This window comes from Falco punctatus (genome assembly GCF_963210335.1).
Source record: "Falco punctatus genome assembly, chromosome: 3".
In the NCBI taxonomy this organism is placed as follows: Eukaryota; Metazoa; Chordata; class Aves; order Falconiformes; family Falconidae; genus Falco; species Falco punctatus.
In genome coordinates this window covers 2,062,697-2,080,487 of record NC_137582.1, presented here as the reverse complement: position 1 = coordinate 2,080,487, position 17,791 = coordinate 2,062,697, and the positions used below count along the sequence as shown (strand labels likewise).

Here is a 17,791-nt window from a genome sequence, read left to right as displayed (position 1 = left end):
TTAAGCTTTGTGACACCCTGCAGGATAAGAAAATATTGTACCCAGCTCCATGGAGGAAAAAGATGAAGAGGCAGAAATGAAATGGCTGCATTGGGGTGGCAGAGCCAGAATCAGGATCAGGGTAATCTCCATTCTGTTGCCACACTGTGTACCTTGTGATAAAACTAAAATGCTACCACTTTAACAGCAGTGTCAGTCACGCAGTATGGGATCTGCACAGGCTTTGAAAACCGGGTAAGAGAGCATCAAATGTTCCAGCCCACTTAATTTGAAAGCTGCCTATTATAAACCCTTGGGAACATGTAAAACAGACAGGTCAAATTACATAGTTACACAAATATCACTGGATTTCTGGCATTTAGGAATAAAAGGCTTTGATCTGTTCAATTTAAAAGTGCCTAAAACATGAATACACTATGTTAAAATCTAACATTAAATGCTTTTCTTTTTGTATTTTTCAAAAGCTTAGCTAGAGACAATTTGTACACAGCATGACAAAACTTTGCCTTAATAACATAAATGTCTATGCACAAGTAATTTGGCACAGTGTGCCATTGCAAAATATTTTATATTCAGTAAAATGACAGTTCTTATCTAGTTCTTATACACAGAAACCCTTAAAGAAACAATCTATTGCCCTTTAAAAGCCCCTCTCTATTCCTCACTTACCCATCTGTCTTATTTATAGCTCTCTCCTTTGTAAAGCCCTCCAAAATCTATGAATGAGAAGTACTCATAAACACTCTGTGTGAGCCAGGATTTGAAATCAGCAGCACTTACGGATGTTATGCATATGAAGGAAAGACTTCAGTGCAACGCTCCAGTATTCAAAATCAACCCTACATCAGTGTCCTCATCATCAGTTTCACTTTAAACCAGTACTCACTCGAAGTCTGCATAAATGCACCAAAATGCCTCTTAGCCCTCCTCCCACTTATTTTTGGCAGGCGTTTCACTGTGTCTATGAGCAGGGATCCTCTCTCCCCGTTTTCCCTCATTGCACAGTTGGCTTTCCATGGGCCTCTTTGGCAGCTCCAGCCCTTTTGGAAAGCTGAGTTTATTCCTCCCCTCCTCTTTCAGCCTTGCATTGAGGAGGAGGTCTGTGTCGGGGACTGGATGCCGCAGAATGTCAATGCCAAAAGTGGCCTTTCTCATGGAAATCAGGCGCAGGAGTCCGGCATTGTCCCTGCAAGAAGGAGAGACATTGCTTGCTTTTTTCCCCCTCTCCCTTTCTGTGAGATTGTATTTGAACCGATGAGCTCTGGCGCTCTCATGCCTTGTGAGTGCCAGATCCTTCCTCAAGATTGATTTCTCCATCTTCTCCCTCACCTACATCGTTGCACCATCTCCTTTTTGTCACGTCCAATTAGTCATTATGGTCTTATCTTGGCATTTTTAAGATTACATAGATAAAAATGCCAAATAACTGTATTTGACATGAATTTACTCATGCTGAGGACTGTATTTACCCACCCCAATACACAGCACACAAGCACTGATTACACTGCTTGACCCACAGGCTCCTCATCGAACTGGGGGGCAACAGGAGATGTGCAGGAAGGAAACGACTTCCCCTGGGACAGCCAGTGTCATATTGGAATATCCCTGGTGGCACATTTATTTACACTCTTCACAAGAGTTTGTTGCTCGCAGTCTTCCTCCTGATTCAACTCAAGAGGGATTTTGTGGAGGGATCAGTAACAAGGACGCTGCAGTTTTCCAGAGTTACAAATATGAAGGCCCAAGTCCTGGTGTCTTAATATGCAGCTTATAGTGGTTGGCTCACATCAGCCCCAGACGGTTGCTACCTAGATGGTACGTTGGAGTAAGGTCACTCCTGTTTGCTGCTGACTGGCCAAAGTCATCCCCTTCACAGCCCTGCGAGCCGGCCACAGTCAGGCTCATGTTTTGGAGACTGGTAGGAAGAAGAGCCATATGAAAAAGCAAGCTCCAGGAGAGCTGGCACCTACAAGAACTGCTGTGCAAAGCCATCAGATCCATGCATGGGCTTCCTGGGACAGGCTGGCAATAGCTTCACTGGGCAGGTCAGCACCTCACCCTGCACAGATTGCTCTGAACATCACCAGATTTGAATGTTTTGCTGGCAGCTGGCAATACAACGCTAAATCTAGTTGGGCTGATAAGAAATAAGCAATGTCAAAAATTCAGTGATAGTTAAAAAGCAACCTTTAAAATAATTTCCTTATTATATCTCTGCCTTCAGACGAGAAAGACCCAGACCATGTATGAATTTACGCTGCAGATCCACCACCTAGGGAAGAACAACCCCACGCACCAGTACAGGCTGGGGACTGACCTGCTGGAAAGCAGCTCTGCAGAGAGGGACCTGGGAGTTCTGGTAGACAATAGGTTGCCCATGGGCCAGCAGCGTGCCCGTGGGGTCAAGAAGGCCAGTGGAATCCTGGGGTGCATGAGGAGGAGCCTGGCCAGCAGGTCGAGGGAGGTTGTCCTCCCCCTCTGCTCTGCCTTGGTGAGGCCGCATCTGGAGTGCTGTGCCCAGTGCTGGGCTCCCCAGTTCAAGAGAGACAGGGAGCTACTGGAGAGGGTCCAGCAGTGGGCTGCAAAGATGATGAGGGGGCTGGAGCATCTCCCTTCTGAGGAAAGGCTGAGAGAGCGGGGGCTGTTTAGCCTGGAGGAGACTGCGGGGGGATCTTATTGATGTCTACAAGTATCTTAAGGGCGAGTGTGAAGAGGACCGGGCCAGGCTCTTTCCAGTGGTGCCCAGTGACAGGACAAGGGGCAACGGGCACAAACTGCAGCACAGGAAGATCCTTCTGAATATGAGGAAGAACTTCTTTGCCTTGAGGGTGGCAGAGCCCTGGGACAGGCTGCCCAGAGAGGCTGTGGGGTCTCCTGCTCTGGAGACATTCAAACCCACCTGGATGTGACTCTGTGCAGCCTGTTCTGGGAGAGCCTGCTCGAGCAGGGGTTGGGCTAGGTGATCTTCAGAGATCCCTTCCAACCCTGACCGTTCTGTGATTCTGTGATCCTGGTCTTGCCATGATAAGATTTAAACTGGTTTGTTAATGTGCTGGGAGAAAGATATCATGCATTTCAAAGGCAGGGAAACCGTATCTGTGCCCTTTTATCCAACTTCAGGAAGAGTTCGTTGAATACATCTCAGTGTGCATTTCTGATGAATATTGGATTGTATTTCTGAATTAGTATTTCTGATTAAAAATCGTTTGAAACTGTCATTTTGGAGCTATGACAGATATGTGGCACATATAAAGTATGCCGTCTGTTCTGCATGTAGGGTAGATGAAAGACACTGTGTAATTGCTAATTGATAGTGTACTCAAATATCATGCCTGCACACTTATCTCAACTTCGAGTCTACAATACGTAACACGTTGTTAATGCACACACCTTCCGTGAAACAAGGTACAAACCCAAGGCGTCTAACACACTGACCTTGCACAGGCTGTATGCTGTGTGCGTGTAACCTTTTCACAGCAAAGTATTTACACATAAAAAAAATTATGCATATGTTGTGCACTGAGGCGTTGAGATATACAGCCTTCTATATGTTATACACATTACATATATGATATCCATGCCAAGTGTTTTGGGGAAAGAATGTGCAATTGCCCATATGCTCCCCAAACAATGGGAATGTGCTTTAAGTTGTGGGACTGAGGAAGCAGCTTGATCCTCAGGGAATACTGAAGCACCATGGGATAAAGGCAACCATATCCAGGGTGCATCACAAGCGGTATGACCAGCAGGTCAACGGAGGTCATTCTCCCCCTCTGCTCTGGTAATATCCCACCTAAAGTACTGAGTTCAGCTCTGGGGTCTCCAGCATGGGAAGTACATGGACCTGTTGGAGCGAGTTCAGAGAAGGGCCACGAAGGTGATCAGAGGGCTGGAGCCCCTCTCCTGTGAAGACAGGCTGAGAGAGCTGGGGTTGTTCAGCCTGGAGAAGGCTTCGGGGAGACCTTAGAGCAGCTCCCAGTACCTGAAGGGGGCTACAAGAAAGCTGGAGAGGGACTGTATACAAGGGCATGTAGGACAAGGGGGAATGGTTTTAAAATGAAAGAGGTAGATTCAGATTAAATATAAGGAAGAAATTCTTTACTGTGAGGGTGGCGAGACACTGGCCCAGGCTGCCCAGAGCAGCTGTGGGTGCCCCATCCCTGGCAGTGCTCAAGGCCAGGCTGGACGGGGCTGGGAGCAACCTGGGCTGGTGGAAGGTGTCCCTGCCCACAGCAGGGGGCTGGAACTAGATGATCTTTAAGGTCCCTTCCAACCCAAACCGTTCTGTGATTCTGCAAGGAAGAGATGGAAAGGAGCAGGCAAACTGTGACAGCACAAGCCTGGCTTATGTCTATGTGCATGCAGATAAAAGGCAGCGTTTAAATTCATGTTTTAAGATTTCCTTCCTCCCTTTCTTCCTCTGGAGGGGAGGGAAGGATTCACTCCATTGAGGAGTGTGCAGCAACATGTCCTCCCTCTTTCACCGTTATCTTTCCACTGTACCCCACGCACCCCATGCACCAGCTACACCATGCACCAGCATGCCATGCACCTTGTGCACCACACACACCATGCGCTCCGCGTACCCCATGCATCCCATGCACCATACACACCACGCACCCCACCTACGCCACGCACCCCGCGCACCCCCCCCACTCGCGCACGGCGCACTCCACACGCTCAGGGCGCGCGCCGCCGAGGGCGGGGTGGAAGCGCCCCGGCGCCCGATCATTGGCCACGCGGGAGGCGGCCCCGCCTCTCCCGGGAGCGCGTGCGCGCGTGCGTACGTCCGGGGAGAGAGGCGCGGCGAGGGGGAGGGGGAGGGGGCGGGGGCGCAGGGCGGGGGCGGGCGGGTAGCGCGCGGGGTGGAAGGGGGCGGGGATTGGTTGCCATGGGAGTGACGTCAAAGTGTGTCGGGGACAGGGAGCGGAGACACGGAAAAGGTCAAACTAAAGGCGAGGAGGAGACACGGCCGACGCCGGGGCCCGGGCCCAGCCGAGGCCGAATCGACCTGGCCCGGCCGGCTTCGCGGGACCCGCCGGCCGAGGGAGGGCGGCGACCGCCAGCGGGGGGCTGTGAGCGGGCCGGGCGAGGTAGCCCCGGTGAGGCAGCCCCGCCAGTCCCCGCGGCGGAGCCGGCCGCCCCCGCCGCCTCCCCTCACAGGTACGGGGGAGCGGCGCCCCGCTGCGGAGGCGGGCTGGGGCGGGGGCCGGGCCGCGGCCTCAGCCGGCCAACAGGGTGCGGGGGGGCCGGGGTCGTGCTGGCCGCCGTGGTGCGCGGGGAGGGGGATGGTGGGAGCGCCCTTACTGTGCCGAGGGGCGGAGGGGAGCTCTGGGCAGCGCGGCGGGGTGGGGGGCAGTTTGCAGCTTGCCGTCCCCCGGCGGTGGCGGTGAGTCTGAGGAGGGGGCTCCCCGCCCCCTGCACTTTGCGGGGTGGAACGGAGCTCTTGAGGGGAGGGAGAGGAGCTCCGCACCCGCCACCATGCTCCCCCCGCCCGCCGGGGGTCCCTGTCCCGCCCTTGGGGGCTGTACTCCCTCCGCACCATGCTGTGACCTCGTTGACCTGGGAATAAAAAAATGTGCTGCTTCCCCCCCCCGCCCCCCCCCGGGCTGTAGGACCTCTGCCCCCCGCCCTGGCCCCAGCTTTGCATAACTTGTCTCCCGGGTTGACTGTCCCTTCTTCCCTGCACTTTGCCCTTGCCCGGTGGTCTGTAGCATGAGGGAGTAAAACTTCGGGAACTGGTTTTTGTTTCCCTAGTGAGAGAGCTGGATCACAAACAAGGCAGACTGCCTAATAATATATATACATATCTCCTGTATATCCTGTTTTTTCCCCACAGCAGCACAGTGCTGAAGCGAGATTCTGTGATAGTATAGAACAAGGCCTTTTGGCGTGATTTTTTTTCTTCTTCTTTTTAAAACCCTGGAGTGAAGCTGCTGTTAGCATGTAGAGTTGGAATGCCACAGGCAGTCTGTTGTCTCTTCATGTTCACAGAATAATTTAGAGAAGCAGCAATGACTCATTAATAGAAAGTATTAGTTGCATGAAGGCAAAAACAGATGAAGTTTCTTACTTTACTACAGACTTACTCTATGACCTTGGAGCGGTCTGTCTGCATCAGCCCTCTGTTTGCTTATGAATCAGGAATAGTGGTGCTTTTCAAAAACATACTGAATAAATATAGTAATGACTGTGAAATGCTTATCTGCTACGGTAATAACAGGTAGATAGTGATGTTATTTCTGTTATAGAAGCATAGTGGCTGTAGGCAGGACACAAGTGTTTTGCTTGCAGAATTTTTCTGTAGTGGCTACGCTTTGATAGAAATAGGCATTTGCTTAAAAAGATGTTTAATAATCTATGATATTGCATGATCTGTGCTGTGGCCATCTTACACTACATATTTTTATGAAGAGTGCACTAATACGCTTTCCAAGAGCTGCCATTCCACAGTGCAAGTAGTTTGTGGGTGTGTTTTCACTCCTGTTTGCCTAGAACAAAGATGGTGTCTTCCACTGCTAAGGAAACCTTGTGAATTTCTAATGTGGCTGATTATCTGATAGTTGGTATCTCTGAGCTACATGGTGTTAGATTTGGTGTTTTCATAGGGAGCTGGAAGAGAGGTATTCTGATATACTTGATATGATGAAGAAATTAGTTCTGGTGTTGGTTTGTAACTTTACTGTGATATAATTCAGTGGAACTTGCCAGGGTTGGGGTAGTTGCGTTAACTTGATGCTATCTCAGGGTGCCTCAGTATCTGCAAGAAAATAACAAAGGGAGTGACAGTAAGTTCTTACGTGTGTGATGAAAGATAAACTGAGCAGTTCAAGTTTAGGAACAGTATTTTCCCTCTTACTTTATATAATGCTCTCTATAGAAAAATCAAATGTGTTCAGGATGCCATAGGCAAAAACTTCAATACAGGAATCCTAGAACTGTGAGGGAGTTAACCTGTTCACACACTGCTCTGAAGTGGTGTGCAGCCACTGCAATAACAGGTGAAAGCAGTCAAGTGCAGAGCTGGGAGCTGCTGCTGCCTTTAATACGGACCTGAGTGAGCCAAGTTTTCCCTCTTTACAATTTTGCTTTATACTAACTTGTGCAGCTGGATTACTTGTCTCTTCCCCCCTGCCCCCCCAGTCTGTTGTTGAAGGATACACCAGGAAGAAGCACTATTTAACTGATACCGTAGGGGCTTTTTGAAAGTAATTTGATCTACGGTTTCTCACTTGTGTATTCAAGTTAACATGAACCTTCCATAATCAGTTTTAACGTTAAATAGGAGAGCTTTTATGTGTTGAGGAGGAGGTGAGTACCAACACAGTTGGGGTTGTTTGGGTTGGTGTTTTTTTTCTTAAAAAACCTGAAAGCTGCTTTAGTAAAATGGCAATTCATTGTTAGTTCATAATATGTAGGTGCCCTGGAAAAGTCAAATACCTAGTTTCATAGCTACCCTTGGGCATCTTTAATTTATGCAAGCAGGGCTCACTGAGTAACTACTGTAAATCTCATTGACCTTAGTAGGTTTGCAGAGGTCATATTTTAAAAACGGATAAGTTGTGCTTGAACTATTTTGTCAGTAAGTATTAGGAACAAGTATTTGTGTACATAATTACATGCTTTTTCCATTTCTCCATTACATCTTGTTTTCCTTTAGATTCTTGCTTAAGTGCTACAGTAGATCTAGAGTAGTCTTGGATTTTATATTTTATCACTCATCTTAATATTGGGAAGAAACGTGGAGTTTTGAAAACAAGTTCTTTTTCAAAGTCTCAGTGTAACAGAGCAAACTGAGGTTTTACAGACAGCTAGAAAGGCCAAGTTTTGAATCAGAGAAACTTGGCTAGCACAACTCAAATGTATACGAGTGACATCAGCATTTTCCTGAGCCATTTATGCTGTTCACTTCTGTTGGTTCCCAGCAGTGCCTTGTGACTTATCTAAGCTTGCGCTGTACATCCTGTCCTGCTGTTCTCATGCATGAAAATTCATTGGTATTATCTTACTGTAGGTTTTGAGAGCTGAATAGTTACTAGCTGCTTGTTGTCTCAAATGTCTATGTGCAAATTTCTTCTGAGCATGCTGAAGAGATCTATGCCAGGAGCATAATACTGTCCTCCTAGGAAACATCAGAGGAATCGCTTGGAGTGAGACACAGCTCATTCCCCTGCTCCTTTTGGTAATGGGAGCTGTAACCACTGTGAAGTAATGTGGCTGTGGAGATAACTGTGAGAGAGAGGCTTTACTGGACAGAAGCCTTGATCTGTGTCATACATAGATGGACCACTAATGCAGTTGTGATGACTGGTGTTAAAACAGCCATAAAAAAACCAAAGAGCTAAAGTTTCAACAGAAGCCTCAATAATACTAAGACTGGAAAGTAAAGGCTTTTATATACTATTACTGTGCACTTCTCATTACAAAGGCTTTGAGAGAAATTGTGCCTTCAGGTACTGATGCTTCAGAGTTCTTTTTGTAGTTAGCATTTAGCCATGCATAATGAAGATACTGACACTTGATGGGTGAAGTTGAAGCAAACCCTCCGTTATAAGCTCTCAAAACCAAACATTCCTTCTATTTTTCTTGCTTGCTAAATCTAGCTGAAACTTGCCGGCATAAAATCCGGCATAACTCAGTGTTTGTAGTTTCATTCGAAGTTAAGTTGGGCGCCTTCTTTGAACACTATCATTTCATTTAAAAAACAAACAAACAAAAACCAAACCCACAGAAGTGTGTCTTAAATATAATAGTCTCTTTTGTTAGTGCTCTAGCAGTGTGATGGAGCCAAATTCCTGCTTGCTTGTCTTGGTGAATGTGGTTGTCCTTGTGTGGCTCCATGGCTTGTTTTGAATGACTGGAAAGTTTCCTTATGAACACTGATGTAGTGCAGTCGTCTACATGACTGTACAGGAGATGTAACTGCAGTGGAACCATATACAGAAGGGGAGAAGGGTTGATGTGGAGGAGAACCACACCAGGAGAGGAGTCCTGGTGTGGCCCATGGAAGTAACAAAGATATCTTCCCTGTGACTTTCCACAAGTGATCGGTTCCATCATGCACGAAACAATTTCTCATTGTGGTGGAGAAACGAAGAATATGAGACTTGACAAGGAGACTGGTTATCTGAAAAGGAACAGGTGCAGTGCTTTGACACTTAAAAGCTAAACAAATTCCTTTAAGTGAGATGCTCTTGCAGAGTTTAAGGAAATTTATTGGGAAAACATGTAATAGGGACTTGAATTTTCATTTGGAGTAGGGAATTGAATTATCACTATTGCTTTTATCACACAAATCTAGGAATGCATGGGCTTTTTCTAGTGCTTTTGTTATTTTTGGAGGCTATGCGAATCTGTTTCAAAACCATATGCAGGAAGACAGACAGCAATGCAGTTATATGCATTTTTTAGAAACTTGTAGAAGCTGTAGGGATAAACATGGGTTAAAAGAAATTACTTCAAAAGCACCTGCATGTAACACATTCAGGATTCCCTTACATTGTATTTTATTGCTTGACAGATACTTACATGAATATGAAAAGTCCATGTAGGTGCTGTCATTATTCAATAGCCTTTTACTTCTGTACATGTAGGCATGTAAAATGTAGTCTGGATGCTTAGATCTGCTAAAAGATTTATAAGAAAGTTGGCTCTTGAAAGAAGTTTCCCACAGGATGCAGTGGGTGTCAGGTCTAAAGGTCAGTGGCAAAGTATTAAGTGAAGGCTCTTTTGGATTTATTTTTCCTTTTTTTTTCAAACAAACCCTGCTTATGTGAAGAACCATGGAATCTTTCATTGTTACTTCCTGAATTTCCAAATGTTAATGGACATTTACAGGTTTTGTTTGTACTTCAGTGTTTTGTTGAAAACTTTCTTGAGGAGAGGAAAAAAATAGTGCAGTTAACGTATTCATGAACTCTTAGCATGGAAGTTCCTGGTGTAAATCAAAAAAGCCAGATGGAGTTTTAAGCTACTGTCATGTACAACTTAGGAAATGAACATTCCTGATACTAATAAAATGGCCAGATTGGAACTACATAATTAATCCCAGCACCCTTTTCAACACATGATAAGATTTGGCTGTAACAGCCATAGAGTTAATGGAGACAACTGTCAAGTTCTATGAAGCAGTGGATTGTTTGCCTAAAACAAAAAACACCTGCATGCTTGTGATTGGTGCTCATGCTGCAATTTAAATGGGAAAATAAGCATAAGTAGTGGCTGACTTGGTCTTGAATCTGCTTCCTGTCTTAAATATGTATGTACGTATATTTAGATTCGTATTTGATACATATGATTTATCTGAATTGATATTTTCTGTATATAAACATACTTAAAAAACAGGAAATGAGTATATAGAGTTTCAAAGTGTTACCTGGTAAAACCTTCTCTCCATTGGAGTTGATTTGAAATGTAGTGACTGGGGAGCCTCAGGAAGCAATCTTGCAATTAGGTTTTTTCACTGTAGGTATGGGTGACCTGGAAGAAGTGTGCAGGAAAGTGCTAAAAAAAAGAAGGCTTATGAGATGGTACAAAGTCTCTGTCAGAGACAGACAGGAGGAAGAATGGGCAGATGGCAGTCAGTACAAAACAGGTGAATAATCAGATTGAGGGCAAGCTGAATAGACTGTGTGAGTGAGTGTACTCCTTGCATGGTGCTTGCATTTTTGGTTTAATGAAACGTGATGGGGATTTTTCCTGTTGCGATACATGGAACAGAGGTAAAAATCTTGTAGCTGGAAGCATATATAATGGTAAAAGCATGCCTGCCATTGTCAGAGAGAGCTTCTGGGGTAAGTAGAAAGGTCAGTGCTTTCAGAACTATCTGGACTGGAAAACCTTAAAAAAACCTGCTCAGTTCTATAGACTTCACCTGCAAGTTTATTCAGCTCTATCTTTGGCATCATATAGAATAATATTAGCATGATCTAACATCTTAGTGCCTGGAAAATATGGATGTGCTGTGTAACAGATTTATTTATTTATTTATGAAATGGTCTGGAAGGTAGCAAGATATGTTTGTGGTAATTTGTTAACATAATCTATCTAGCTTGTTTGAAAACTTTTAGCCTGGCACAGTGATCTTTTTGAGGTTGTTGTTTGGAGGTGCTGTTGGAATGATGAAGGTAAAGAAGAGCAAAGGGATGGTTGTACTGATGAAATTGATCCCATAACACCTAGAACAATGCTAAGAGTTGTACAAAAAAGCCCTCAAAAATAAAAGACAAACAGAAAAACTTCTTCCCCACTGATTCTTGCTTAAAAAAGTTTATAACATCAATTTATAATAGTAATAAAGCATACACGTAGAAGAGTGTAATTGAGATCCTATTGATCAGCCTGTTGCTGACTTTGTCAATACAATACCAATCACAATCTTTGCTGTTTGTGTCTGTTTCAAAATGTTCCTGCTTTTTTTTCTTTGCAAGTTCTAGAAGTTAAAACAGCAGTGAACTGATCTAACTGGAGAATGCCCCACTACCCAATAAAGAGGCATTGCTTTGAGCTGGCACTTACTGAGAAGTGCAGTCCACCTTGCAGTTTAAAATTTATTTAGTATGGGTAAGTTTTCTATGCCTGAAGTTACCCATTGGTAATACCAAGTTGTTCCTTGTATACTGTTATCTAAGGATGCTTTGGTCTTAATACCACCAGTGAAGAATTTTAACAGGAAGGTTGAGGCAATTGGGTCTATATTTCCGCAGAAATGAAGGTTAGAAAGATAAAGGAAAAAAGATTAAAATATTCACAGGAATTGCCCTAGATAAGATTGTTTCATGTCCGAGGGCATATTGAATCCTGTGGGAATGAGGAAGCTAAACTGCTAAAAGGCTGCTTAATTCTTGTTTCACACTGAATCAACACTACTAATACCACTTGGATAGCTAACATAGAATTTGTAAGAACCTGGGCATTTTATGTAAAGAATATAGCAATAAAATGTTACTCCAAAACAAATCTTTTGCCGTGTCAGAGCTGTGGGGAGAATGAACATTGGAGGCTTAACGTAAGTATAATAAATCAAAATGCCAGATGAGTCCCAGAGGACTTTCTTCCTTCATTCACTTCATTGTTTTCTCTGCAGTTCCAGCATAATGCAGGGGTTTCATTCTTCTGATGTTCAAAGTGTTTCTAAGTGTTCCTGAGGACTGAGCGTTTCTCTGTGCGTTACCTCAAACTCAGTTCATCATTTGGTGTGTTCAGTGCGCTAACGGAGTACTTTGGTAAATGCAGAAATCGCAATGTGAGTTTGCAGTTTTGGGAGAGTGCTGAGGTACGTGTACTGTTGGTAACCTACAGAAAAGGCTCAGATTTGTACCTTCTGGAAAGTACTATTTCCCAAAGCTGATGCTTGGCAACAGAAGATGCCCTGCTGACCCTCTGCAGCTTGGCAGAAAATGCTCCATAGTGCGTGAGCTTCCTAAGCATATATCCCAGGGTGCAGAATGCTTGGGGCTGCTGGCACAGTATTTTTTCTTTTTTTAACCTTCACCAGACTGTCTCTTTTCCCCATGTCCTTAGTACCAGACACACAGAATAAGAAAATAGAGGGCAGAGTCATTTTGTAAGATAAAAATTGGAAATAAAAGGGTGAAAGTAGAACAGGCTAAAAACTCTGTTCTGGTTTAAGCAAAGAGTAACTTGTCTAGCTGTTCAGCTGCTGTTACTTAGAATTTCTAAGGTATGTCTCAGCTGTTAGACCTGGAAGGTCAGTACTCATAGCAATAGTCTCACATCAGTGTTAGCTTTAAGTATTTAAATTTAAATTAAAATGACTGTGTGTTGTCCATCACATCTTTCTTTTGACTAATCCTTACTGGTGCTCTGGCTGGGAGTACAAAAGCTGTGTGGTGTTCCTGGCTCTTCTGGAGATAGACACCTTTGTGCTTAAATGCTGGTTTTTATCCTTTTGTCCATATTCATCCTGTTGGCTGACAGGTTCATACTTGACATGCATCGTTACTTTAACATGCATTCTTACCACATACTTACATGCTTAGTATAATGTGTATTGTTAACCTGGTGATTTTTGAGGATATCTTTAGCTTTTTTATAGAGGACACACGTGACAATATTGTTAGTGCTGCTGATAAACTTTGTAACTAAATGATTACGTATGGCTCGTGCTTATAAATAAATACTCTTTTTCATTATTGCCCCTCATTCTGTTGCTTTTGGAGATTTTGCTTATCTTAAATTATTGTTCAGTAAACTTAATTAGTAAAACTTAAGAGTAGTCAATATTGTATTCACTTCTAGAAGGATAAGTAAACATTTTGTTCTATCAAATTGGGTTAAGACAAGATATACTACAGCTAATTTTTAATATTAATTTAACATACGTATACTTCATCTCAGTAAGACAAAGGCAGTGTTTCCAAGGATGTTTTTCTTGATGGTGGTTCTTTGAGCCTAACTCTCCCGTCTCCCTGTAGGTCAAGGACATCATCGTTTTCACGCAGCCCTTTGCTGTGGATAGCTAAGCTGTCTGCTGACAGGATCAGGCACTTTCAGGTCACTGGAACATTCAGGATGTTCTGGTATCAGGGAAGCTAGTTCTTCTGCAGCCTGTCCCTCATTGTTCTGAATATATCAAGGGAGTGTTTCAAGGAAATATCAAGGAAAGATAAGGTGACTTCTAGAGCTTTATGAAGACTGGTATGCTGTATCTCTAGGCTTTGTAGCAGAAGAGAACTGTAACGCTAAACAGTTTGCTGTGTTCAGAACTTGAACCAGCTGTGATATAAGACAGATTCTTTAGCAAGGAAACCTGTGATATCTTGTTTGCTTAAAATATACATGTCTATTTTGACTTTTCCCTCCTCTTTTTTTTTTAATTACTGTAACTTGAAAAATGAGTTGTTGCATCTGATCCAGTGCTTTTATTTTTAATTCCAAAATAAATGTAGTAGTTGATATACTCGGATATTATGTCATTGGGCATGATTGTGTGGTCTTGTTTTTTTCATTTGATTTCAGCCTGTATGACTGCTTTCAGTTCACAAGCCTGATCAAAATTGTACAATGAGGTTTTTTTGCTTTGAATATGGTGACTAAATGACTTGTCTTGATAAACACAGTAGTTTGACCAGGAACTTCTAAGCTGGTGGTTCAATTAAAAGTCAGTTTATGCCAAATATTAACTAGAAGCAGTACAATCTCAGGAAAGCAAAATGAGTTTATGTACTTAAACGTTCCTTGGTTCTAAGAAACTGATTGAAGCTGTGATTCTGTAAGTTAATGTGAAGCTGCATACCACAATATCAGGGAGAAGTACTGGTTTATTTGTTGCTCTTTCTTATACAATAAAAATTTCAGTGAAGTTCCTTATTGTTGTGGTTAGTGATATCTGACTTACTGCTTGTAAGTAAATGAAGAAACAAGACCTTAGTTACACAGCTTGAATTGCTGTTATGTGTAGAATTACTTCTAAATTTCTCCTAAGAATATCAGGCATCCCAATAAAACTAAACCTGTGCTGCAATTCTCAAAGACTGTTAATCATTAATTTTTTTGTGTATGTGAAAAGGGAAATGTTTTATATCACCTGCTTTAAATGAAAGGGTGAATACTGGTTTCCTGTCAACTTACTAGTGCACTACATGTCTACTACTGCAGAATTTTCTTTGTAAGTTCAGGCAATTTATAATATGCTGTTAACTTGAACTGTGTTCTGTCTGCCTCAGTCATTTCTTCACCCCCTGTAAAATCAAGAAGTAATTTTAGCTATCGGGTTAATCTTTGCACAGGTAGGACTTTCAGATCATTGGAGACTGAAGCAGTGTGGTGTACAGGTTATTGATAACTGCAATGTTTCCCGTCGTAAGCTGCTGCTTTAATTAGTTTGAAGAGTTCTGCTGTGAAGTAGTATTGTGGTTAAACTGGAATTGAAAAGATTAAATGTGAGATTACATTTGCATACAGAGCTTGACAAATATTGTCAGCTATGATACTCTTGCATTAAGTGCAGGAGCCTAAGGCAGCTGACTTCTTGTGGCTTTGTGGAGGGACAGAGTGTTTTGGTCTGTTGTTGGTGCTGGAGTTATACAGGCCTCCAGTCACTGTATTTGCAGCATTTCCTTAAGCATACCTTCATTGGTACAGGTTAACTTTTATTTAACTATTTTCACAGAAAACATTTGTTCTAGAAATGCTATAGCTGATGGTTATTATTCTAGTATCAGTTACATTTTAACTCTTTACATGGAAAGAAGATTGCAAACTGCACATGAAATTGGTTGGTTTATTTTTTTTTTTTAGTTGAACTGATTCCTTAGAGGAATTTCTTGATGTTTTTACAGGATTTTTGTTGAGTTAATCTGGCTTCCACTGACCTCTGCTTGAGATACAGCAGTTCTGCAAAACCAACTGAAAATCTGCAGTTGGTCACAATAGAAGTAGTGGATTTCTGTAAAAAGTGCTTTCAGTAATTTGTCCCGTACTTGCAGGTGAACAACTTAGAAGACTTTGAGGAAAATAGCTGATTTGCAAGTTGAGTCAGTCTCCCAGCATCTTGAGAGTTTTCTTCAGTTACATACTCTGGTTTCTTTGGCTTACAAAAAAGCAATTGAAATAGATGTGGAAAGCAGAATGAAGATACTTTTCAGCACTTTCAACAGATAAAGTAAGTCTTAAGGACTGTGTAGCACCCTTGCTCTTCAAACCCCTTTCAGGGAATGTCTGGTTTATGAACTGACTATAGGAGGATTCTTATGAAGAACCATGCATTTGCTTACTCTTACTTTTTATTTTTGTAAACGTTATTTTTCATATGAAAATGTGCTCAAATGAAGTGGGCAGCTTTACATTTTTTCTTTGGCTCATTTGTTCTGGGGAGATACCTGGCTTTAATGATACTTGATTTTAGGCTTTAGTAAAGTTCAACTTAAATTTTATTTTATAAGGTAGAAACTACTGACAATGATGCTTTTGTGTGGGAGCTCCACTCTTGGGCTTGACTTGTCTCTCAAGCAAACTTTCCTGCAGAGCTGTACCCTTGACCTAATGAAGTAACTAATGTCCACATGTTAGTAGCTGGCCAGCTGCCAAAGGAGGATTGAACCACATCCTTGTTTAGACTTTTTCACATATATTTTTGAAGAATATTAGTATTCAGAAGTGTATCACACTGCCAAGTTCTTCGGGGAGGTTTTGCCTTGGGTGCTTTAGATGCTTGTGAATACTCAGAAGTATTTTTGCTTATTCTTACATTCTTTTGGTTTGTCTTTGCCTCTTCAAGGTCAGTCCATGTACCACTAATCAGTCCACGTATGAGCAGGTGAAGTGTTAGTAATGTAAGACAGACTTCTGAGTCTTAGCATTTAGGAAGAGTGATTGCCTTGTAAGTCCTGCTCAGCTGATTTCTGTGGAGGTGGAGTCTGCAGACTGCTCGGCATAGAAGTCTGTGGAAAGAGCTCCATGTTAACAAAAAATATCAAATAACAGTTTTTAGAGTTGCAGTTGGGGTAAACTTTGATGTGGAGTGTGAAAGGCAACTTGGTGTTCATCTATTGATTTTTTTTTATTTTTTTTTTTCAAATTTCTGTTTCGTGTTGCAAGGCATGGAAGTATTGAAGCTACATCTAAATGGTTATAAAGTTAATACTACTTGAAGAGTATGATTTTGCCAAATTAATTTTTTTTGTTGTTTACTGTGTTTTTGAGATATGCAGCTCACTCGTGTTACTGTTCCCCACTCAGTGTTGATACCAGAGGTCCTAAACATTGCTATCCTTTTTTCTTTTTTTTTGGGGGGGTGGGGGGGTGGAGGGCAGGGGTGGGGAAATGTTCCTGTTGTGGTTAAACAATTTGCCACACCACATTGCCAGCAAAACAGGCATCCTGCCCTATACAGTACCTTCTTCCTGTTGGTGCTAAGGGTTGCACTGCCATCCAGTGACTAAGATCAGCTACCTGCTATAGAAAAAAGTATTAGTTTTCTGCTTTTTTTTTTTTTCAATCCCCACCCCTCCACCACCCCCTGAATTAGTTCGCAGGTAATAGCAGTGCTGGTCCAAGTAACTTGCATCATGAAATTATAAAATAGCTGTAGCAGTGGAAGAAGCAGGAGTCCCTCAGCTGGAAGACAGAGAGAACAGGACAACTCTTCTGCCACAGTGCTCTTACCATGTTCTATTTAAACCATTCTGAAAGTGCACCAGCAGCCAGGCTCTGTGGCGTGAGTATTCTCTTCGTGTAAAGCAGTACTAAATTGCACTAAATTATGTTCTTATTGTGCAGTTGTTTTCTATTTGAGGGTGTGATGAAGGTCTCAGCTGCATGTAATTGTTGCATTCATGCATTACTCTGTATTTTGCAGGCATGCATAAAATAGAAATGTTTAGTTGCTGTGGCTTAAAACACAGCTAATAAAAATTGCTTCAGGATTAACTCCAGAATAGCTGTGCATTATCATCTCCAGAAATACCTATCGCTGTAGGCTGGAAGATGGTATTCTTTTCTGCTGGTCCTGCTGAACATACAAATCAACTTCTTTTGGATGAAATAAAATTGAAAGGTGTGCTTCTGGACTTGGCTAAAATGTTTGGTTTAATGCTGTTTAGAACATAGGTAGTACTAGAGGTATTTCTGAAGTGAGGTCCCCTGGAATATATGGAGTTTGAATACTGTCTTCAGCATGAACTGGTTCTGTTTTGCAGATCTCTTCCTCTTGCAATAAACTGCCCACTAATATGGGTGTAGTTTTGTTGTTGGGGGTATTTTTTTAGATGAATACATTGATCAGTTAACCAAAAGGTGTGGGGAAAAAAACCCAACAGTCAATACAAGG

The 17,791-nt window shown here is 42.8% G+C and overlaps 1 protein-coding gene across 1 annotated transcript in view; it reads left to right on the top strand.

The window, feature by feature from the left end:
• Positions 1-4,942: 4,942 nt before the first annotated feature.
• The window catches only part of ZFAT (zinc finger and AT-hook domain containing), a 279,097-nt gene continuing 266,248 nt past the window's right edge, over positions 4,943-17,791 (top strand). Inside the window, exon 1 of the mRNA XM_080377866.1 lies at positions 4,943-5,163. The gene's annotated coding sequence lies outside the window, so the exon portion shown is untranslated. The remainder of the gene's footprint in view (positions 5,164-17,791) is intronic.